Source organism: Pteropus medius, unplaced genomic scaffold, assembly GCF_902729225.1.
Source record: "Pteropus medius unplaced genomic scaffold, Ma_sr-lr_union100, whole genome shotgun sequence".
NCBI lineage: Eukaryota > Metazoa > Chordata > Mammalia > Chiroptera > Pteropodidae > Pteropus > Pteropus medius.
Genome location: NW_024342471.1, coordinates 12,607,422 through 12,631,976, shown reverse-complemented (window position 1 = coordinate 12,631,976; position 24,555 = coordinate 12,607,422). Strand labels below are relative to the sequence as shown.

General features: G+C 43.8%; 1 pseudogene; it reads left to right on the top strand.

Annotated features, from left to right (window-relative positions):
* Positions 1–16,547: 16,547 nt before the first annotated feature.
* Positions 16,548–16,663, top strand: LOC120604108 (uncharacterized; annotated as a pseudogene).
* The last annotated feature ends 7,892 nt before the right edge of the window (positions 16,664–24,555 follow it).

Below are 24,555 nucleotides of genomic sequence, written 5' to 3'. Positions count from 1 at the left end.
GCCTTCCAATGGCTCCTATTGCCATCATGATAAAGTATAAACTTATTTGAGGTGTGGTAGGCTAAAAAAAATGGCCCCCAAAGATATCCGGTCTTAATTCCTGAAGCCTATAAATGTTACTTTTGTTTGCTTGTTTTTGAAAGAGTCTTTGTAGATGTGATTAAGTTAAGGATCTTGAGATGGGGAAATTATCCTGGATGGTTCTGGGGGGCTCTAAAAACGATCACATGTACCCTTATAAGAAGGAGTCAGAGGGCAAGTTTACCACAGACAGAAGAAGAGAACACAGATGGAAGAGGAGAGGCAATGTGACCACGGAGGCAGAAATGGGAGCGATGTGGCTGAAATCAAGGATGCCAGCAGTCACCAGAAGCTGGAAGAGGCACAGAACAGGTTCTCATTCAGAGCCCCCAGAGGGAGCATAGCCCCGCTGACCCCTTGCTATCAGCCCCGTGGAACCGATTTTGGAGTTCTGGCCTCTACGACTGTGAGAGAATACATTTCTGTTGTTTTAAGCCACCCAGTTTGGGAAACAAAAACAGATGACTTCCCCAGAACCTTCAGGATCTGGCCCCTGCCTCCTCTCCAATCTTACCACCTGCTCTTCAGGATACCTTCATCTCCAACCCGCCCCCAAACACACTGCCCCCATACTCTGTTCACACCTCGCACATGCTGATCTCCCCACCTGGAACTGTCTTCCAGTCTCTGCCAGCCCTGAGAGATGCAGTGTGCTAGTTCAGTTTACAGATGAAAAGACTGAGCACACAGGTCGGACCACGCCCCACAGCGCACGGCTAAGCTGGTCTTCGAGTCGATGCCCTACCTGGCCACAGTCTCAGGATGAGACAACAGCCTCTTGCTCGGTCTCCCTCCATGTCAGGGCAGGTTGGCAAGTCCAAGCTGTCTCATCTTTGACCTCACCAGGTGCCCACAGATTGATACCTTCTTGAGAACAGTGGAGTAAACACAGGCTTTTGGTGCAGGAGGGAACTGGATCAGAATGTTGCCTTTGCTGCATACGTGCTGTGCGACCCTGTGTAAATTACTCAAGCTTTCTGAACCTCAGTTCTCTGACCCGTAAAATGGGAATTACGAAAGTGACCTTCGAGGGTTGTTGATGTCCCATAACATATGTTTACGAAATATCTGCTCTGTTTGGACAAGCCCATATCTCTGCCTTCATGGAGGATGCATTTACTTAGGATACAGCGACGGTGAAATAAAACTTGGAGCAGATACCCTCTTCCTAGCTCCCTCTACCTTGTCTGAGGTTCTTTTTTCCTCAGGGGGCCATATCTGGCTCGCTTACCCAGTCTAAAAGAAATCTCCCAGGTGACAGGTCTGGCCCAAGAGGAGGGAAGTGGGCAGGGTGTGGGGCTGAGCACACCTGCAGGCAGCGGTTTTGGTTTGGGAGCAGACTTTCGCTTCCACTCATGTCATAGCCCCGACTTCAACAGCTGGGAGGCAGCAGTCACCTTTGCAGAAAGAGTTTTATAAGCACAGCAAGCAGATGGGTATAATGAGCAAGCTCTGTACCCACAGTATAGAACCGAGGGCAGAGAGAGAGCACACATGAGTTCTGACTAGGTGTGCTCACACATGCAAATGCACGTATGTGCACACACACTGGAAAACCCGCCTGGGGAACTGCCACGTTCTCAGACACACACTGGCACACACGTCTCCGTATGCTCACCCATGCTTTGTATTTTTATTGCAGTCACATGTGTTATTTCAGAGTAATGTTTTGTCCTTCTCTTCCCATAACTGGATGATTGGATAAAGCGACGAGGAAACTGAGGCTCAGGCCCGTAAAGTTCCTTCATCGCGGTCGCACGGTTGTCATGCAGCAGAATTAAGGCACAAGCCCAAGATTCTCAAGTGTCTCCACCGAATTAGGCTGCCTTTCTATTGCCACACACATGTTGTGAACCTCAGTTTCCTCATCGGTAAAATGGAGACAATAATAGAACCTGTTTCATGGGTTGTAGTGAACACTAACGGAGATCATGAATGTAAGGTGCATGGCCCCTTGCCTATCACATGCTAAGTGCTCAATAAAGTGCTCAATAAAGGTTTATTTTTACTACGTAGCAGGTAGGCATCTTACTAGGAGTACCTTTGGAGATCTTCAGCAAGTACCTTTGCTAGAAATATTACCGAAGTATTGTTTCACGTGTGACTTAACAGAAAGGCAATAAACTGCCCAGCAGGCCTTTGTTCTAGAAGAAAGACTAGGAAAAGCCTAAGGACAGAGCCCCATGGTGGTGGTGAAATCTCCTCCAAGACCTGCTATTTGGGGTTCTTTTCCGGCCACTGCCCCAACCTGTAGCCTCATGCCTGGCTCATTTCAAGGTCTGGGGTCTGGCCAGGCCTGGAGAAATGAGCCCCATAGCACTTGGTGTGAATCCTTCATAAGCACTTGGGACAGGAGGGTTAATCCTTCCTTGCTCACGTCATCCCAGTGGTCTGCACGTGCAGCTGCAAGCTCACAGAGGACAGGACATGGCCGCAACCCAGACGGTTCTGCAGCTTGCCTGGGCAGAGTGCCTCCCTTGCCAGGGCTGGGCTGTCCGTTCCCTAGGGCTGCTTCCGGATCTGAGGCCCCAGAACCTGCCTGTACCTCTGTCCTGTCCTGCATTTCACTTACAGCCCCAAGCTCCAGTGGAAGGATTTTCACTGCTCATGGTGGTAATTTGAGCCCTTTTATACCCGTGGTCAAAGGTGGGCTTATGATAACCCTTATCTCATTGGGTCATTACGAAGATTAAGTGAGATAACGCATGAAACACCAGTTTGGGCACATAATAGGTTCCTTATAACTATAGCAGAAATTATTGTTATTATTATTATTGTCATTATCATTGTCATCATCATCATTATCACCATCAGATCCTGAAGGCGGCTAGCCAGGAATTAGATCCAGTATCTAGCCATGTGACGTCAGGCAAGTAACAGCTCTGTGCCTCAGTTTTCTGTAATGCAAACTGACTATTCTTTTTGAAGTTCTTTCTCTTCACCCTCATTTAAAGTCTCAAAATCTCTTGCTGAACAATGACAATAGCCACCCCTGTGGGAAGTTGGGCACATGACTTTACCTCTTTGAACTTCAGTTTCTTTATCAGATAAATGGGACAAATATGAAGGATTCACTCACCGTGAAGTTGAGAGAGTAAAAAAGATAATGACTGTAAATTGCTTTGCACAGGGTCTAGCCCACGATAGGTGTTTATAAATGCCTGCAGCTGGGTCAACAGGTCTACCTTCAGCGACTGGTCGCAGCGAGGAGGCTGGGAAGGTGAGAGTGTTTTTGGCTAAAGCACTGTGGAAGCAGAAGCAGAAAGATTCCTCGTTTTCGCCTGGGTTCTTCCACAGCTGGGCTTCGACTGCATCTCAGTCCGCAGGCTTAGGTCTCTAGAACGGGTCCAGGATTTTTTGAACTTTGGGTTTTTTTTTTTTTCATTCATTTTTGCGAGCAACTCTTTCTCAAGTCACCTATAAGTGCTGGTACTTTTTAAAACTCCATCCTTTGTCATTTCCTCTTTTACTAGGGATTTCTTCTACTTGCCGTGCGTACTTCTCACTCTGTCCCGGTTACCTTCAAATCATCGTCTGCTGCCTTGAGCTTCCTCTTGAACTCTGGATCTAAATATCCAACGCTCTGCTGAAAATCTGTACTTGGATGTACCAGAGAAAACTTATACCCAACACTCTCAAACTTAACTCACCATCTTCTCCATAAACTTGCTCTATCTTCTGTCTTCCACGTTTCAATGATGGCACTACCACCCACGACGCTGAGTCAGAAAACTGTGGTCATCCTACACTCTTTCTTCTAATGCTATGTTCACTGTTTATCCTTTCTCCCTCCCTTCCTCCCCCCTTCCTCCTCCTCCCTTTTTTCCTTCTTCTCTTCTTCCTCTCCTTCCTTCTTCTTCCGTCATTCTTTTCCTTCCTTCTTCTTCTTCCTTCCTTTTCCTTTTCCTTCCTTTTCTTCCTTCTTCCTTTTCCTTCTTCTTCTTCTTCCTTCCTTCCTTCCTTCCTTCCTTCCTACCTTCCTTCCTTCCTTGCTTCTTTCCACTCAATAAGAATTTCACATGTTTACTGAGTTTCTGCTATATGTCAATCAGTGTACTAATTGTAGGGCCGCTGGGTCACTAAATCCTCTTCCTGGTGCCCATAAATGTCTAAGAATTTTATCATCCATACTTCTCAGTTGCAAATGACAGAACACATCCCTAAGAAGAAAATATATTGAGTAGCTTCCAGAACTAATGGGTCTGATGGAGCCATTGGCTTGAGGCCAAGCTTCTAAGAACATCTGAGGCCACACTGCAAATCTGGTTTAATGGTGAAGCTGCTATAGCCATTGCTGAAGCTGCCATTGAATACTAGACACCAGAAATTTGACTTTACTGCCAATCATTGCTGTTACCAGCACCAATGTTGCTTCTGGTTTGGCAATTTGACTTGGCCACCACATTGCCCTGAAAGTTGAATGCCTTTGTTGTTTCCTATGCCAGCAAAACTGCAAGCAAGTTCTAAGCAGAGCTAATCTTTCCATTGACTGCTTCCCACCTGGAGAGTCTAGTTGATAAAGGCTGGTCTCATGCTTGTGGTGTAGTAGCATGGGAGTTGGGAAATTATTTGAGTTCTGAATTCTGCCTTGGAGATAGGAACTCATTATGTCATATTTCCCCCAAATTGCACAAGTCTGTTATAAGGTGATGGACAGCCACACCAAAAAATGACAGACTTATAGTATAGGAATCTATCTGGTTCCTTTCATCATCTCTACTATGTCCTGGGCCCACCTCGTCATCTCTCACTCCTCTCACCCTGGTCAATCCTTACTCTGGCTATTGGTGCATTTTACCTAGAGCATACTTCTGATGTCACCTGCTCTGTGTCCTCCTATGGCTCCTCATTGTCGTAGCACTTCAGCTACCCAATCGAGGCCTTCGCAGTCTGTCCTTTGTATAGTTCTTCAGTCTCATCCTCTGTCATGTGTCCTTGCTTCTCTGCCACACACATACACAATACACCCCACACCCACTCCCTCTTGCCATGCCACACATTGGCTACACATGTTATATAAGATTTTTATACTTACAATATATTTATATTCCTTTGGAGCAAATAGGTAGGGAAAAGCCACAGATAGCCACACAGAATGAGGATAGTTTCAGTGATGTTTGTAGGATGGTATGGCACCTCTTTATGAACTAACATAATCTCAGGAGCCCCCCGGCAGGCAGGAAAAATCCCTTCCAGCTGAAGGCAGCACAAACAGGCTGGTTATCTGTGGCTAAGTTGAGGACAGTTTGCTGAGTGGGCCTTCAAATACTTCTCCTCCTCCATCATTAGAAATCTCAAATAATTTCAGGGGCCCATACTCTGGGTTGCTCATCAACTTGTGTGCACTGCTGTTATACATACATGCAATCCATTGAGAAGGGCCCCCAGAAGCTCCTAAGGCCTATGGGAAGAAAGGAGCCCTTTTGTTTACCTTTTCCCCATCCATTTCTTTTTAACTTTTGCTTAGCCTAAACATCGATTGCTCCACAATGTTTTTCTGTTTGCCATCAGTATTAGCTAAATTGCACCTGACAAAAAGTTTAGAAGGCAGTGATATGAAAGCATGGGAAGGTAAAGCAGGGATCAAAGTGAGACTTATTTTATTTTCTCCTGGGTAAAATCTAGAAGTGAGATTGCTAAGTTATATGGTAAATTCATACGTTTTAATCAAGAAATGGGCTACACTGTCTTCCGAAGTGAGTGTGCTTATTTTACATTTCTTGCAGCCCAACAATATGCAAGAGTTCCATCTCCTTGCCAACACACTTGGTGTTATCAGACTTTTGAATTTTAGACATTCTAACTGGCATGCCATGTTTTCTCATTTTGCTTCTAACTTGTATTCCATGATGACTAATGATCTTTTATGCATATGAGTTATTCGCATATCTTTTCTTAGGAAATGTTTTGCCTGGTTAAAAATTTTGATCTGATTCCATATTATCAAGTAGTAAGAGTTCATTAAATATTCTGGATACAAGTTTTTTTTTTCTCATGTATATGTATATAAATATTTTTCCAGTATGCACCTTGGTTTTTTTTTTGTTGTTGTTGTCTCAGTAGTTGCCTTTCTAAGAGAAGATATTTTTAAATTTAATGAAATCCAATTTATCACTTTTAAAAACATGGGTAATTTTTTTTAGGTTACATGTGAGAAATATTTGCCTATTCCAATGTTGCCAAGATTTTCTTCTGTTTCTTATAGACCTTTTATAGTTTTAGCTTTTGCAGTTAGGTCTGTGATCAATTTTTGAGTTAGTTTTATGTGTGGTGTAAGGCAAGGGCCAAGATTCTTCTTCTTTATATTTATTTATTCTTTTAGTACATGCACGTCCAATTATCCCAGCACCATTTGTGGAAAAGACTATCTCTTTCTCATTGGATCACCTGAGCATATTTGTCAAAAGCAACTGAATATATATGTTTCTGAATTCTTCATTGTGTTTTAGTGATCTACATGTCTATACTTACTCTGAGACTATACCGTCTGGATCATAATAGCTTTATAGTAAATGTTAAATCGGGTCGTGTAAGTCCTCCAAAATGTTCTTCTGCAATATTATTTTGGCTTTCCTATGTATTTTGCATTTTTATATAAATTTTAGAATTAGTTCGTCAATTTATTAATAAAACTGTTGAGATTTTGATTGCGATTGTATTGACATTATAGATTGGGGTAAATTTACATTTTTATAATTCCAAGTCTTCAGTCCATGAACCCAGTGTAACTTCCCATTTAGTTAAATCTTTTTTTTTCTTCTCTCAGCAATGCTTTGCGATTTCGACTGTACATTTCTTGCAAATGTTTTGTTAAATTTATTTCTACGTATTTTATGGTTTTAAAATTTATCCTAAAGTATTTCGTAGATGGTATTTTAAATCTCAGTTTTCAATTTTCTGTTGCTAGTATATAGAGAGGCAATCGATTTCTGTATTTTGACCTTATATACTCCGATTTTGCTATACTACCAGCATTTTTGCAGATTCCTCAGGATCATCTCCATTATGTCATCTATCACATGGGGATAATGTGAATTTATCTTCTTCAGAGGGCTGAGTGAAGACTAACTAAAGTAATATGTCCAAAGGAGTTATCCCAGTTCCTGGCACACACTAACAGCAATGAAACTGATGGTCGTCTTCAACACGGACAAAAACAGTCTGTGCTGTTAGCTGGGATAGCGGTTACTCGAGAGGCAATGGTGACCAGAAACATGTGAGGTGGGGTGCGAGTGGGGGCTTCTAGAATGCTGGATATGTTCTGTTTTTTTTTGATTTGGGTGCTAGTTTGATGGACGTGTTTGGTTTGTAAAAACCAGTGAGTTATGTACTTGTGATATGTGCATTTTTCTATACGTTTATTACGCTTCAATATAAAGTAAAAATAGTCAAATGGCTAATGCTTTCTGAGCTCTCATTATGTACCTGGCCCTGGTACCCTCTCTTTATGTAGCTTATCTCATTAACCCTGAGAGCTGGGTGCTACCACCATCCCATTTTACAGAAGCCAATGCTGAGTGTCTCTCAGAGCCACTTGTCCAAGTTCAGAGTGAGGGTGTGGTGAAGGTCAGGGGTCATTCTAGTTCTTATAACCTTAACCATTGAGCGATATGGACTTGTACTAGGGTTTGGTTGGAAAGTATGTAAAATCCTTAATTCTAAGACTGAGGGATGTTCTTGCGAGTTTGCCTTACTCGGGCAGCACAGGGAGGCTCCGGGAGGCAGTAGGTTTGGGACTGAAAAGGGCAGTGAGAGAGAGGCCTGAGGGGGCTGGGGAGATCCAGCGGGGCCAGCTGGGCTTCCTCACTGCCATTATTGCTCACGGCCGACTCAGTTCCTCAGAACCAACCCCCTCACACAAACACTGAATAATTGCCCGATCTGGCCTAGTGAACAGGGCAGAGGTGGGGGACGTTTATTTTTCATTAAAAGGTCAGAACGAGATGATGGGAGGTGGTGCTCATCAGGGGCAGCTGCCTCAGAAAATGTGCTGACTGGTCCAAACTTATTCGGCCAAAACACATGTTTCTGGTACCTTCTGCCACCTCTCCGAGCCTCACTTTCTTCAGCCGAAACTATTAATTTTGTCAACCTTACCAAGGTTCTAAAGATGGTTACATGCAGGGATGGGAGAGAGAGGAAGCAGGAGGCAAGTGTTCACATTTTCTTTCTGTCACTTAGGAAATGGATTTTGAGCAAGCTTCTTGCAGCAACCTGGGCCTCAGTTTCCTCATCTGAAAAGTAGAGATATGTTGCCTGTCGCCTGTCCTGTAAGATTGTTGTGGTGAGTCAACTTCATGATAGATATAAAAGTACCTGGTGGCAGCCTAGGGCATGGTAAGTGCGCTGTGAACATCAAAATGTTCGTAAACTATAAAATATTATTAAAGCAGCCTGTACCCAGTCCTGAGTCTACATGTTGCACATCCCTGAGGAGATGACTCTTGGCTGATGAGAGAAGTAGCCCCCTTCTAGAAAGCTCTTGTAGGCATTTGCACAGACCAATACCGTGTCTATAGAGCCCATAATGTGACTGAAATGCAGTCAGTTGTCTCTTAATTGGGCCACATTGTGACAAATAGCTTCCCTGACTGAACTGAGCATGTGTTTGGGTCTCCTTTCCCCACCCTCACCCCAGAATCCAGTCTTGTCCAAGATGGCAGGCTTCTTGCTCGCTACCACTATGTTACAAGTAAGGCAGGACAAAGGAGAGGGACAGAAAGAATCTCTACTTATGGCTGGGACTTCTGTCTCACTCTTTCTTGTGTGATAAAGACTGGGAAGGCTCTTAGCTGCTGGGCTTGGGGCTTCAAGGACCACCTTGTCCCTGCAGCCTTGGTGAAACCGAATCTCCAAGTCTATAACTAAAATAAGAATAGAGCATCAGGTGAAGGCCAACGTTAGGCTCTGCCCCCAAATTTATGTTCTCTTCCTTGGGACCATGGATAAGCAGGTGGAAGCAGGTTGGGTCTACATACCTCTCATGTTCCCTTCACAAGCTATGCTCTCTCTTACCTCCAGGTCTTGCACCTGCCATTCCCTAGCTCATTCTGCCTGGAACACACTTCCATTTTCCATTTCCTTCCTATATTGTCTCATGGGATGTTTTAGGATAAACATTATTCCTCCAGGAAGCTTTCTCTGACCCCGTGGGTAAAATCATATGCCTCTCCTCTGTGTCTCTGTGGCCCCCTCTGCTTCGCCATCCTAGTATCAAGTGCACTGTATTGTAAGTCTCGGCTGCTTGTCAGTATCCCCTCTCTCATTAGACTATCAACTCCAATAACATAGGATCTCTTATTTATTATATCCCCAATTTCTGGCACAAGATAGGTGATCAGCAAATACTTGTTAAACGAATGAATATCCCATATTGACATCCAAATCATACTTTCATGTGTGATTTGGAGATATCCACCTCGAGTATCCTTAAATAGTAACTGGAGAGACTCTGCAATTTAGGATGAAGATGACAGAAATGTTAGCAGAGAATATTGAGCCCATATTCTAGAATGAGAAACTTATATGGGACATTTGAAGACACTAGTATAGATATACTATGGGGTTCTTTGTAAGCTCGCATTTTATCTTCATGTACCTGGTGCAAACTCAAAATCAGGAATGGTTAAGAGAATGGGTTAAGTCTGGTTATTCTAGTAGACACATCTTCTGACTTCTTTCTGAAGGCATGTTGTTTTTGTCCACACCTGGCTGGCCTCATGTTACTGTTTGTTTGCAGAAAATTCTCAGCTTCTGCTTATGTTCTTGCCCAAAGCTTACTTCATGAACCATCGATGATATTTCTCAATATTTCTAAGAAGTTTTGCTTTCTCTAACATGTTCTGGAGAATGCCTTCACTGGCTTTTTATTCAATGGACCACTCCTTTCCCCCTGCCCACTGTGTCAAGAGCTACCCCCATGATCCATAACTGGGGCTTCTAAACGGTCTGTGGCCCATCTATAATTAGAGTTGTTACAAGGAATGAAGGAGGTGGTCGTAGCCTGCTCTCTTTCTGGAAGAAAAGTAACTTTCTGTGTAAGGTTTGAGCTGAAATGGATTTCCCCACTGAGAGGGGACTTGGCCACTGTGACACTTGATAGTAATTCTTTTAACTGTCCCACTCTTTGGAGGCTGATCCTGCATTATTCAGAGATGCTCTCAGCCTTCCTCTTCCCCTCTGACTGTGACCAGTGATCTAATTGGCTCAAAAGTATTCATTCCACCATGTTGGTAAATCCTGAACTATATGCTGGGAATAGCAAGGTAATACACCAGTCACTATTTTTGAGGAATTAAGTCTACATACAAAACATTTAAATTAACAATAATAAGTAAGAGTTGTTTTAATGGATAACAAGGACATTGGAATTCTAGGAAGTGTGTGCAAAGGCACAGGGGCATAAAAATATCTGGTGTGTTTAAGGAACTGGAAGATGCCCAAAGTGCAGAAAGCTAGGGAAACTGGGAAAAGTGATGTCTGGAAAAGCCCAAGGTCAGACTGAGGCCAGGGTTTTGAATACTCTGTCAAGCTGCTTGTAGGTGAGAAAGAGCTCTGGGAGTTCCCAAGCAGAGTGACTTTGGCAAAAGGGTGCTTCAGAAAGATCCCTTTGGCAGCTGTTGGTGGGAAGGCCTGAAAGAGGGTAAGACCAGAGGCAGGGATGTCAGAGAGGGTGCTGTGAAAATGCCCACCCCAAAACAGCTATTTTCAGAAGGAGCATCACTACACAAGCTAGTTTCAAGGAAGGTCACTTTTACAAAACAGGTTTGGATTCTCTCCTTTAGTCCCCTTCTTATGATCACTAAAGTCCCTGACCAGAAAAAATATAGAACCTAGTGGCTTTAGGGAGGGAGGGATAGATGGCAATCACAGTCTATGAAACTTCATGGAGGGTGATAGCTCCAACCTTTTCTCCTCCCTCCCAGGTCTTATCAAGAATGTGTCTCATCCCAGGAGCTCTTGACACTAGTTTCTTAATGAGGCCAGTGACACCTGATTGCACTGGCCGAGAAACTTTGGAAATGTTCTTACCATTAAGAGATTTTAATCGACCTCAGAAAATTTAATCACACTGACGTGGCCAACTGATTTTGCTCTTGACCTTGAGCAAACCTCTGTAATTTGTTTTGGCCTCAGTTTCTCCATCTGAAAATGGAAAAGGCCAAGTGACTCTAAGGCCTTTCATCCTTACTTATCTAGGGGTCCTAAGCTCTAGCTTCTGGATTCACCCCCAACAGTGCCTGTGACTGATCAGCCACTGTGACCGGTCCTTTGGCATTATCTTACCACATTCTCAAAGTCAACCTTTGGCAAACCCACTGGCTGCGTTTGTGTTTGCTGATTCAAGAGAATACACTCGGTAGGCTCTGGAGAAACCGTGTACAGGAATTTTGTAAATGTGATGTGAGGATGAAGGTTGTGCTTTTACTCATCATTGGAAAAGAAAAGGAGGAATAGGGGTATATGTGGATTGTTGACTATGAGAACTTGGGCCAAGGGACTAGGTTTGGCTTCCACCACTTTTAAAAAGTCCAATAAAATGGACTTTTATTCCTGGGTGTCCTGCATGCTAATTCTGGACTTTTATTCCGTAATAATTATTTGAATTTCAGTGGTTCCTAAATTCTCTGCTGAATTCCCATATCATTCCAGAATACTCTCTCTGGGTTCCAACTCAACTAAGACCCTCTCCAGGCCAGAATTCACTTGTGACTTTTGAGAAAGTGTTTCCTGTCTTCGGGTAACCTCCTCTTCTGTATCTTTCAGCTCCTTTAACTCAACAAGTCCCAGCCTGAAAGTAATCCTCTTTCCTGCCCAACTCGCTCTCCTTTATTCCCTGCTTCAGGAATGACACCGTTCTCCACCCAATCACCAAGGCTAGAAACCTGGGAGTCATCTTGGACTCCTCCCTGACCCTCAAAGCTACTTCCATGAATCATCACATTCTGACTGTTGGCCCCTGAAATTTGTCTACTGTATACCCTGTTCTCTCCTACCCAATGGCTCCCTACCCCAGTTTGGTTCTGACTCTCTTGATCTCCTTCTGGGTAATCAAAATTACCTCCTATTATTTGGTTTCTCACCCACCAGTCTCCTCTTCTTTCAGGTTAACTTTCCTTCTGCTACTATAGTGATTTTTCTAAACCCTCAATCTGGCCACATCTCTCTCCTGCTTGAGATATTACGTGAAGTCTTCATGGCTTATAGAATAAAGTTCAAATTTTCTGGCCTTACATATGAAGTCAGCCACAACAGAGACCATCTGATGTTTCCTGGATTCATTTTTTTTTTTTTACAAAGCTCTTTGCTTTCCTTATCTTGATCCTGCTGCTTGGTTTGTCCATCCTCCCCATACTTTTCTATTTGACTCTGGTGACCTTCGATCCCTGTTGACCTCTCAAGCCTCATACCTTATCGTTCTCCCCCTACCTTCATGCAAGCCTTGCTGCTGGCATCCAGAGTGGTTACCTCATCCCCTGAACAGCCTACTGAGATGGCCATACCTATTTACTCTGAGGGCTTTGAGATGGCTGATGAGACCTTCTCTTGCATCTGATGAATGTGCGATGTGCTCCTCTGGGCTGGCCTTAAGCCATGCGGACAAGGGATGCACATTCCTTATGTGAATGGGACTCCTCTTTTTTCTTTTCCCATGGACCCTTCATCTGTGCTCCCTGCTGCTACCTGTGAGTGGAAGGCCATCATGTGGTCAAGATTGAAAGAGGTCACATTCTAGGAATGTGGTGATTATAGCTAAAAGAGTTCTAGCTATGATTGGAAGATGTGTTTTTCCACGTGTAGGCTATAAAATTTCAAGTGGTAAATTTGACATAACTGGAAAATGAACTAAGATTCCCATTTTCCTACATATTCTAGGTAAGGCTTGCATTTTTGGTCTTCATCAATGAAGCTTAGTAACAACTTTGAGTCATTGGAAGGTATTCATAGGTGGCACAATGGATGAGGCAGCATCGTGAGTAATGATGTAACCGGCATTAAAAATGTTATTAAGAAACCGCAAAGACACGAAGATCTATATTGTTTCCAAATGAGTATAGCATTCTGAAACGCCTTTGAGAGCAAATACAGCATTGATACTTATTTTTTCTCATGGTGATAAATAAAAAACTAGCCAGAAATGGTGCATTTGGCAATAAAGAACACAAAGAGATGGTTTTTTGACATGAACAGGAAGATATGGTGCCTGCACCCTAAGAAAAATCTTCATGTGCACTATTGGACAGTAAACAAGTACATAATTACCTCTTCTCTACCCATTATTCTAAGTCTTCATTGATAAATTACTATGCCTCACATGGGCCCATGAATTTAGAATATATTTTTAAATTAAATTGATTATTTGTCAGGATCTCACAGAAACAATTTGCTTAGGGCCCCACACATCCTAGACAGCTCTGCTTTGGAGGATGACTTTATATATATATATCTTGAAATGCCCCTGCTTCCCCAAAAGGAACATTATGCATGCCACATAGCCTATATTTTATGTTGGATTATCTCAAAGAACTCTCCAAATCTGGTGGATGTCTGTCTGTCTGTTTTTAAAGTGATGTAATAGCAGGAGTTCAGACAGACACAACTCTATTCACCAAAGAGAAAATTCAGCAAAAGCATGTCCCTAATGGACTGCCACAAAGGTACCCTGTTGTGCAGCTCTGTGAGAGTGAGTAGAATTATTTCCCTAATTTTAGTGATAAAGCTCACACTGTTAGTAAGGGATGAAATGGTGGAGTTCAAGGCCCTATGATTCTGAGCCCAGCATCCATGTTCCTTCCATTGTATAATCCCAGTATGGGTGGAGTGGAAAGCAATGTGACTCCATAGCGTCATCTCCGATGAGCTTGGGTTTTAAAAACACAAATACTAAGAAAGGGCACACAGCCAGACACCTGGGGAAATGGCCCATGTTTACAAGAACCGTGTCTGAAAGCTAAACTCAGTAGCAGCTAAGGCTTTGAAACAAACTCAAAATAAAAAGGAAGGTTTTTGTGGGGCTGTTTGGGGACAGATAGCAGAGAAGGAAAGGGAGTCCACAGCATGGAGATGATTGCACAGTGTTGACAGCTTTCAAAGAGAATTGTGAGAACTGCTCAATTCATCAAGGTGAAAGCCCTTAATCTGGAAAGATTGAAACTCAAGATAGGAAAAAGGCGAAAGGCACACCTCACTGTTCTTAATTAATTCAGGTCTTCGATCCCACATGAATTGTAGCTCAGGATCCTGAAAGGACTTGCAGAAGTCTTTATGAAGTCCCTGTCAGTCTTATTCGAAGAACTGTGAAGGGGAATAGATACCAGAAGACTGGGGATGGGCATATCTTATCTTGATTTTTGAAACCTGGGTTCTAGAAACTATAGGCTTAAGACCAGTCTCTGGCAATGAACCAGAAATGACTATTTAGATGGTGTAGGGGTTATGTGGATTAAGAAAAGGAAGTAGAAATCACTTTGGAGCCATCATAGGTTCATTAAGTACCAGTAATTCCAAAATATCATGCTTTCTCTTTTGAAAAGTAAGCTTTCTAGATCAGTGCTGTGGATATTTGTTATTATGTTTAACTACCCACCTTTTGGAACAATTTGGGAGAATTCTCTCCTCTACAGATCTTGGCAAGATGTGAAACCTGTCATCCATAAAGAAATGTAGATGCCACATGCTCAATTTCCCAGTCTCCTTTGCAGCAAGAGCATTTGTAGATGCTCTAGTTTTGGACAGTCAGAGGCAGCCACCCATGACTTGAAGTTGGGCTTAAGAAATGTCAAGAACAAGGGCTGGCAGGTGGAGAATCAACCCTGTTAGTTGAGTTTCTAGGGGCAGTGGTGGCTGCAACACTCATGGGAGAGTCCTGTGTCCATGCCAATGGGATTAGGGCAACAGTAGCAAGTAGTAATTCTGCCATATGATTTGGTGGGCTGTTCTTGGCTGCTTGATGAATGACCAGTCTTCATCCTCTCAGAGGCTTTGTGAGCTTCATAATAGCCTTTTAACAAATACTTTCTAAGCCTAAGTCAACCAGAGCCAGTTTTTCTTGCTTGCAACTAATAATAACACAGCTATATCTGGTGAGTCTAGGTAATGCCATAGACATTGTATCTTGATTGTAGCTGGCATTTGTTAAAGATTCCCATGTTAAAATTAATAACAAGATGAAGTATAGTGGTTTGCAAGATATTTAACTCAGGCGGATGAGATGTTTATGTCCCTCAATGTTTCATAATTTATCCAAGCTGGTCTCCAAAGAGGTCTCTAGTGACAATCTATGACAGGAAGGATAATGGTCCTTCGAAGGTGTCCATGTCCTAATTCCCGGAGACTGTTAAGGTACATGGCAAAAGGGAATTAAAGTCGCAGGTGGAATTAAGGCTGCTAAGCAACTGTCCTCAAAGTAGGGAGCTAATTCTGGGTTATTCAGATGGGACCAATGTAATCACCTGGGTTGTTAACATTTCTGGTTTTGAAAAGGGTGGAAAGAGCCCATGAGCCAAGGAATGTGGGTGGCCTCTAGAAACTGGATAAAGCAAGAAAACAGATTCTCCCTTAGAGTTTCCAGAAGGAAGGCAACTCTGTCAACACCTTGATTTTAGCTTTAAAAGTGAGATCCCTTTTAAAGGTTTTATCTATGGAGCTGTAAGATAATATTTTGTATTGTTTAAGCACTAAGTTTGTTACAGCAGCAATGAGAACTAATACACATTCCATATGTCTCTTCAATTAGCCTCTTCTAGTGGAACATTTATTGATGATATGAATCAATAGTTTTCAAAGTAGACTGGACAGAATGCTAAGGCTTTAATGGGGTCTCTCAGGGGCTACCAAGAAGAGGTATAGGAAAGGGACAGGCAGAGGCAATGGAACTCTGCAACACCCACCCATGTTGCCACTAGAGCAATACTGCCTTTATCTGTTTTAAATATTGGGGTCCTAAGAAAAATGTTTGAGATCCATCACTAACGTCATAAATAAAGGTAATGATTATAATAATAAGAGATAACATTTACTAAACATTTATGTAGACCAGACACAATACTTAGCTCTTTATCTTATTTCATTCTTACAATAAATTAATCTTACAAGGTAGATATCATCTTTGCAGATGGGGAAACTGCGGATCAGAGAAATTAAGTCACTCAACCAAGGTCCCACAGCTTGTAAGGGGCAGAGAGGATATTTTAACTTGGACAGTCTGACTGTAGTGCCTATACCCTTAGGCAAGTGGATCAAATATTTGATTGGAAAAAGCTAGTTGGAACAATTCAGAATCCAAATGTATTTTTTATGACGAAAGATATTTACTTGGGAAAGAGGCAAAATCCTGCATTTGGGTTCAAAAACAATTACATCAAAACATGGGTAATTTGGATGTGGTTCCATAGTGTAGCAGTTAGCACGTCTGCTTTGCACGCAGAAGGTTCTGGGTTCACACCCCAGTGGAGCCACAGTCCATGGTCTATGGCCATGCCACCCTGAACAAGCCCGATGTCTGATCTCGGAAGCTAAGCAAGGTCGGGCCTGGTTAGTACTTGGATGGGAGACCACCTAGGAAGACCAGGTGCTGTAGGCAAAAAAAAACAAAACAAAACAAAAAAAACAACCCATGGGTAATTCAAGGGAGTTAATCAGATTATTTGTGGGTTTGTTGCAGAGAGGTGTTTGCAGTAGGTGGAAAGTCACTGCATTCTGGGTATATTTCAAGTGTAAGATTCTGGGACCCTGTGAGAAGAAGTCCTTTACGCAACAGAACAGGCTGCCTTGTGATGTCGTGCGCTCTCTGTCATTGGTAGCAGTCAAGAAAAGACTGAATTTGTGCTGGTGGGGAGTTGATGTAGAGTCTCCTTAAAAGATAAGATTCTAAGACCTAAGGGTTACCGTGCATGGGGCCAAGTGTTTGGGACTCTTAGTGCTTAGTTTAAGGGACCCTATTTTCCCTAGACTCACAAGGCAAAGGAAATTCCAGACTGACATTTTGCCTCTGGATGGGACATCCAACGTAGGGAGTTTGGGTTTTGTCCTAGAGAAAATGGGGATCTATTGCAGGTGTTTAAGCAGCAACCTGGTATGAACAGATTTGCATTTTTGAGGGGTGAGTTTATCATAGGGCGAGAAACTGGAGCAGGGAGAGCAGATTTCTGGGCCAGAGTAGACAGAGCCTGAAGCCTTGGGCTGAGAGGGGAAAGGAGTGGGTGGAGACTAGGACCACATCCAGGTGAGGCCCGGGCTGGGTGGAGCTGTCCAGAACAGGCGGTGCTGCTGCCTCCGGACTGCAGGAACTCTGGGGCACGAGGAAGGCCCACGGGGAAGCATGTCTGGGGAGGAGTCCTGTGGGAAGTGGGTCAGACCTGGACGACTCCACAGATGGAGTAGGTCAGGAGCTGGAGATCCACGTCAAGACAGGTGGAGCCCTTTAATCTCTACCTGTGATTTGGGGACTTGATGAGGACAAATGAGTACCTGGCCATGGCATGGGTCCGGCTTCTGAGTGAGATGTGGGTTTCTGGGTGGGCTGGAGGCAGCAGAGAGACGCTGTCTGGCTGTGAATCCCATCACTCAGGAATCCCTGCACCACCACCTCCCTACTCGTCAACGATTCTGCATTTACCAAATATGAATGGGCACGCACAATTCTGGGAGATAAGTTCTCTTCCCAGAAAGCATTCACCAGCCACCACCTCCCACTGGCCTTCACGATAAACCAGTTCACTCTCTTCAGGAATTCAACCACTTCCACCTCTCATCCTAGGACATCATGTTCCCTATAGCCAGTGCTGTAATCTGTTAGTCTTTTAATTGTATCTCATTAACACTCTAGCTCTCCTTTCTCACACATGAAACTCTCAGTTTCCTTATCTGTAAAATGGAGATGATAGTATTGACCCTTATGGTACAGATAGGTATTGCATGTAAAATTCTTGGCACCTAGTAAACACTCAATATGAGTTAGTTGTCAGGGAAGAGACACTAAACCAAATAACCGAGGAGTCAGGTTACTCTCATGGAATCAGATGGTACTGATAAGGCTTGACGAGGCTTTGAGGGGAGGAGGGTAGAGAGAGGAGAGAGGCGTAAAAATGGAAGTGAGACCAGGAGCACAAGGGAACAGAGTCAAGACGGATCAGAATGATAGTTCGGTATGTGCCAAAGCCAAGGGTAGGGGTGGCCTAACACCACGTATCCAAATGTACCTGCTCATGTCTACCTGAGTTTGACTCCCAGGTAACCTAACTGCTGGGCTCGGAATGAGTCAGCATCGATGTATACATCTGTGTTCATTGCAACCATCTATGGAGTCTGGAACACATAGTTCCATTTTTGTTTTCATTTACACACCATATGACATTGCACAATCCACTTCCCCTCTCTCCATGTAAATATCTTTAGCTGTGATCCCTTTTAACTTTGACATTCTAGGATACTGAGCCAATTGTTTGATGGAAAGTTCTCCCCGACAAAATAAATCAAACTTAATGACAGTTTTAGATGACTTCTATGGAGGGTCTACAATGTGCCAAGTCATGGGCCAGGCAGTTTTTTACCCATAGATGCATTTTATTCAGAGCAGGTCTACAATCGTGGGGGCTCCGAACCCCCGCTTTGATAGTACTAACTGTATATCATCATCTTCTTGTCTTATTGCATTGGTTGAATGGTTTCATTTTCCTAGTGCTCTCAAGCCCTCTCAACATTGATTTCAGTTTTCTTTCAATCCGAAGCCTCAGATTGCCTCAGGAAATTCCCCTCTTGAATGTACCCTCCCCCGATTCTTTTTGGTTTGTGATATTTCTAGGATAACAGGTCTTAGCTGTTCAGCATGTCATAGAAGACACCTTTTTAGACATCGCTAGATTATTGACAGTGCCATGATTCTAGATATCTTGAATCAGGGTCTTGCTAATACACAGAAAACTGAGGTCAGGAATAACCCTCAGAGGGTGACACTGGCAAGATCTAGACAGGCACCAGAGACCATCCAAGCAGGCTGGGTTCCAGAAGCCAGTAATAATAATGGTTACCATTAATTAAGCATATTTTCCAGGCACTGGGTTAACCAATAGTTCTCAATCAGGAATTAGTTCGGGGGACTTTTGCAGTGCCTAGAGATACTTTTTAGTTGTCACAACTGAGGGGTAGGTGTGCTACTGGCATCTAGTGGGTGGAGGCTGGGAATTCTGCTAAGTGCCCTATAATGCACAGAGAACAGCCTACACAACCCATAATTTTCTAGCCTGAAATGTCACTAGTGCTGGGGTTGAGAAACTTTGGGTTAAACCTTTTGCATGCGTTACCTTGTTTAGTCATCAAACCAACCCTGTGAAGCGGGTGCTATTATTATTACCATCCCTTTTTTATAAATGGGGAAACTGCGCATTAGCTACATGAAGAAATTTGCCTAAGTTCACTAAACTAGAAAGTGCCAGAGGTAGGTTATGATCCCAAGTTTGGCTGTAACTCTAAAGCCTGTGCACATCCAATTACTTTGTGGGGAACTAAAAGATCAGGCCACCTGAGCATTTAGGTCAGGAAAAAGGAGTATGGCTTGGCTACTGGTTCTCAGAAGTATCTGCAAAGGCCAGAGCCCCAGTGAGGCCCAGTACCCACCAAGTCTTGCTGCCATTGCAAGGAAACAAGCAAGCTCAGCCCCCACCTGCTGAAGGCAGGGTCTCCCAGGGGTCCTTGGATTTGCCTGAGGGAGCTGATCTTGATTATTGTCAGCTAAGCTGAGCTAGGAAAGGTAGGAACACCATTCCAGTAACTTCAACATCACACTCCCACTGTTTTGACCTCTGCAACTTTGGAATTAAGTCCAGGGAGGAGGCCGGCCGACAGCTGGCTGCACATGCTCACAGCCAAGTGAGAGATGCGGCAACTGGCCAGAAGTCAGGTCAACTCCTCCAAGTTATCTGCAAACATACTCAGTATATCAGCACAATGGGGAGTTGACAAACGCATGGACACAGGCCTGGCACATTGTAGACCCCTGATAAGGAGCAAATAAATAAATCAAATCGGTGCATGAATACATCTTCCATGAGCTCAAACCTTGGAATACAGTGTAAGGGCTGGGCATAGGTCAAGAGGGGAGGCAGGGCCAGGCCAGTGGAGTGATGCATTGGTGGACGGGACAGTGCCAAGTCCTCCAGAGGGGTCAGCAGAGCAGCAGCTGCAGCTGCATCTTCCAGAACACAAGCCACAAGAGACTATGGGGAAGTCTGACTTCAAGCACCTTGGAGGCCTGATTAATTTTTGGACTGCATCATTGGAATGCTTTGGCAACTAGGCCTTAAATTCGGTGACCTCCAGACCCAGAGGCAGCAGAGCCTGGAGCCTTCCTCCCCAGGACCTCCCCTGGATGAGGACTGAGGCTACAAATGGACTCAGGAATTTAGTTTATTGTTCTTAAGGTGGGAATAATTCTCAATATTCTGGTTTCCTCTTTCTAGACCCTTTCAAAGACTCTATTTAAATAGATAAATTGGCTTCATGGAATTAGAAGAAACCAACAAATAACTCTCTGGGATCTTTTTTTTCCCCCCGCTCTCTATGGATTAAGAGAGGAGGGGGCAAGGGGAGAAAGGGAACTGAAATTCAATGATGGTTTACTTTGGGTTGAGTGCTTTCCATGGTCACATTAAAGAGGTGACAGAGTGCCCTTCCTCAAAAGCATGGCTCCAGGCAGACCTGGGTCACCAGAGACTTGGATATGTGTCTTAACTTCCCTAAACATCAGTTTACTCATTAGTAAAATGGAGAAAATATTTGTACCTACTTTCTAGAGTTGTGATAAAGATTTAATGAACTAGTGCAGAAGACGTACTTAGCCCAGCAGCTGGCCCAGAATAAGTGCTTACTAAATGTTAGCTCTCGTTATTGTTATTTTAAATTAATTACTCTCACCCTCCCTGATTGCTGGGACTTATTGTCTCCATTTTATGTATGAGCAAACCAAGTCTTAGAAGGGTTAACTCGGCGCAGCTTTGCTCTCAGTTCCTCTGGCAAGTCTCTGCCAACCACTAAGTATGGGTCAGTGTCCCCTCTCTGTGCAGCCCAGGCCTCTGCACTTCCTTCTAAGCTTTGATTGCCCCTACCACACTGTAGGTCCATGCGGACAGTCTCTGCACACAAAGGATCAATCTCTGCTGTGATACCGGCACCTAACAGAATACCTTGTGCGTGGAGAAAGCTGAATGTACATCAGCTGACTGCTATCATTTAAGGCCATTGGACCCAGTGGTCTGAAGTTGGTTTAGTCTCTTTCTCACAGTGAAGTGGAGCATATGTGTGTATGTGTGTTCCTTCCTAGGAACGATGAGTAAAGAGGGTGACCAGACATCCTTTAGATGTTAGCAAGGCTCTTCTCTTTGGCATAGCGACAATGGCAAACGCAGCCCACTTTCCTTTTTTTTGTTGCCCACCTCCACCAATTTCTACACAAGTTAAGGTTCCCAAAGAGATAAAGTGAATGTGCCATTTATATAGGAGTTGGGAGTCAGTTTTGTACTTCCTTGGTGCAGAAATAGATAAATTACAACGAATCCTTGCACATTAAAGGGAAATAATGGCTGATTTCAGCATAAGGGCATGAATCGTTTAGCAACTTTCAATTCTATTCCTCCACTTTTCTCTTCTAGCTCATCACACGTTTTAGCATCAGTGTTTTTGTGCTGTTTTTTACCAACTAAATCACTGACCACTGTGATGGTTTTGTCGACTTGACTGAGCACAGGAGTGCTCAGATATTTGGCCAAACATTCTTTTGGGTGTTTCTGTGAGGATGTTTCTGGATGAGGTTAGCATTTAAATTGGTAGACTGAGTAAAACAGACTGCCCTCCCTAATGTGGGTGAGCCTCATCTAATCAGTTGAAGGCCTGACTAGAACTAAAAGTTGACCTTCCCTCTACTAGGAGAGAATTCTGCTTGATTTCCTGCTTGATTGCCTTTGAACTGGAACATTGGCTTTTTTTCCTACCTTTGGACTCAAATTAAAATATTGGTTTTCCTGGGTCTTGAGCCTGCTGGCTTTCAGATGGAAACTACATCTGGGTCTCCTGGTCTCAGGGCTTTGGACTCAGCCTGGAACTAAACCATTCACTCTCTTGAATCTCTAGCTTGCTGACTCATCCTGCAGATCTTGAGACATGCCTGCCTCCGTAATCATGTGCGTCAGTTTCTTCTGTATTCCTACGGTTCTGTCTCTCTGGAGAACCCTGACTAATACAACCAATCAATGATTTGTGTTTTCATGGGAAAGATCCAACAACAGAGATAAAAAAAAATGTACAAATGGCTGCCACCCTGGGCATACAGGTGGGTGGGTAGTCTAGGTCAAACAGGTAATAAATATCTAGGTTATAGAAAACATTCCTGGAAGACTGAACTACATGTTTAAAAGCATGCAAAGACATGATCTGTTTAGGAAAAGCCCAATAGTTCACCATGCCCAGAACCTGGTCTAGGTGCTGAAGTAGTGACTTGGCAGAGAGAGGTTGTTGGGAGATGAGAATAAAAAGGCTTTGACAGATGGGATCTGGCAGCAGTAAGGAAGGAAAGGAGGCCTTAGAACAGGGGAGTGACATGTCCAACTGTGCGCTTTAGAAAGATCACCCTGGCTGCAGCGAGGAGAATGGACTAGAAAAGGTGAGGCTAAAACAGGGAGCAGGAGTAGGAGCCTGCCACTGTAACCCAGGGAGCAATGGGCAGCTCCTGGATTCAGGCCTGGTCATGGGCATGGACAGGAGGGGCAATGTGGGGGATATTTAGGAGGTAGAGGTGGCAGAGCATGGGGGCTGGTTGGATGTGGAGGGAGCTGGAGAAATTCCAAGGAAGCTGGGAGAATTTCAAGGTTTCTGGCTTGAATGACTGGAAAGATTGTAAGACTGACAACAGTTTGTTATAATTAGTGGAGTCCTTTGTTTCTATGTTTTGTAAAATGAATCAGAAAGATGTCGTTGTAAATTGTTTTTCGCCCCTCCTGTTTCTTTGCCCCTTTGAAGTGTATATTTGCAGCTCCTGCCATCAAAAGACAGAGTCTGTTTCCCCACCTGTTAAATCTGGGTTGGCCTTGTACTTGCTTTGGCCAAGAGAAAGCGGTGGAAGTGGTAGTGTGCCAGGTCTGAGTTGAGGCTGTGGGCTTTAGCACCCTGCCCACCTGTCATGTGACCAAGGCTAGCCTGCTGGATGGCGAGAGACTGAGTGGAGCCGAAACCAGCCACCCCAGCTGAAGACACCCTAGACCAGCCAGCCCCCAGCTGACGGGCAGCTGACTGAAAATCTCTGTGTGAGCCCAGCCAAGAAGAGTTGCCCAGCTAAGCCCAGCTCAAGCTACTATCCACAGAATTGTGAGCTAAATACACGACTGTTGTTTTAAGCCACTAGAGTTTTGGGTGGCCTGTTAGACAGCGAAAGTGATATGGTACATATACTTGTGAAATAGATGTAGATCTTGGTGTATGGGAGCTGTATCCTGTCATTATTATATGATCATAACTGAACTCTGTGGGTGCTGATACAGGACTAAATTAGAATAAGAAAGGATTAATCCTGTCATAAATTTCTCAGAATTTTTCCTTAATGAATCAGTCAGCGTACATTTTTCCAGAAAATACATTTTCAATGACCTCAGTTTTTATCGTTGTCACAGTGCGGTTGGGCTATGTTTGAAGATACACAAGGTGACTAACAGTCCTGGTTTGTCCTGGACTTTCCTGGTTTTAGTACTGAAAGACTCACATCCTTGGAAACCTTTCTGTTTCAGATAAACCAGGTAGTGGGTCACTGTACATCTACATGTCACTCCGCTGTTCGCAGGTCGGCTGTACACACTTTCACCTGCTGGCTTCTGACATTGGTGGGCTTCAGTGTTGTGCATTTTATGGACGGTGCATATGAGATCCAGCAACTCTGAAGTGCCCACTCAGGATCACCCAGCTGGACGGCAGCAAAGAGAGGAGCTGAATACTGGACAGCTTGATGCTTGTGCCTGAGCCTGCTTCTCCACTCCTGCTGCTTTGCGGGCAGTTTCGCCAAGCCCTCGTGCCTGAGCCATGAAAGTGGGAGGCTGCATCTTAGACACACACCGGGTGCTGCAAACATCTCTCCATTTTGGTTATTTACAAACACATCTTGACACCAGGAGAGAAGAGCTTGTGGCTTATTCTGTAGTTGACTTTATGTAGAGAGGCCACTCAGGCCACTGCCAACCCTGACCCAACCCTCCAAGGCCAGAAGAGCTGCCACCTAAGATTTGAAACTGGCAAAGCTGATGAGACTCTGCTCCAGAGAAAGACCTCAGAGAATCCAGAAAAAGATGAGGCGGGGGAGGGGAAAGGGACAGGAATAGAAAATTGGTTTCATCTCTTTCAGGAACCTTGTCGACTTTTTATCGTGAACTCTTTGTTTTAAAAAAAAAAAAAAATCCGTTTTTCATACATTCAGAATTCCAAGCTGCCGAAAATTTCCTC